Source organism: Galeopterus variegatus, unplaced genomic scaffold (genome assembly GCF_000696425.1).
Source record: "Galeopterus variegatus unplaced genomic scaffold, G_variegatus-3.0.2 Scaffold357, whole genome shotgun sequence".
NCBI classification, from domain to species: Eukaryota; Metazoa; Chordata; class Mammalia; order Dermoptera; family Cynocephalidae; genus Galeopterus; species Galeopterus variegatus.
Genome location: NW_007726468.1, coordinates 583,186 through 583,822, shown reverse-complemented (window position 1 = coordinate 583,822; position 637 = coordinate 583,186).

The window sequence follows — 637 nt, the reverse complement described above, 5'->3', positions numbered from 1 at the left end:
CACCATCAAAAAAAAAAAAAAAAAAAAGATTGTGATGACCAACTTAACTTCTGACATTTGCTCCCAAACATTCAAATAATTTTGCCCTAAAATCGCATTCAACTTCAAAAACTCAAAAAGTGTTGGAGTGAGCAGGACTGAAGCCATGTTGGGACCTAAAACCACATGGGCTTTAGAGATGAAAAAAAAAAAGGACACAGTCATTTTCTTGGCATGCATTTCTATGGTTCCCTCTTTTTCCATGGTTATTTGATATTTTGAACCTTTGTTATGGGGCAAAATGACATTATTTACATGAATGTAAGGTTGTTTTCCAGTCAGCCTAGAGCTGCAGACTTGCCACGAGACACATACCAGCCAGAACCTGGGAAACCAAAGACAACATCAGTAAAGCTGTGCTGATTCCACCCGAAGCACATCAAAATCCTACAGGACCCTAAGATGATGTCAAGTATGAGAACAGAAGCCAGAGGGAGCCTTGGCGAGAATTTGCACCTGGCCCCTTGCGTGTACCCCTCCCTCCTGCTTTTCGCTCCCCTCATTGCATTCCCTCAACCCCCTCTTTAAAAACGCTTCAATAAAATTGAGCTTTGAGATGGGTTAGTCAACCATCTCCTTCAGGTGACCTGTCCTGAAT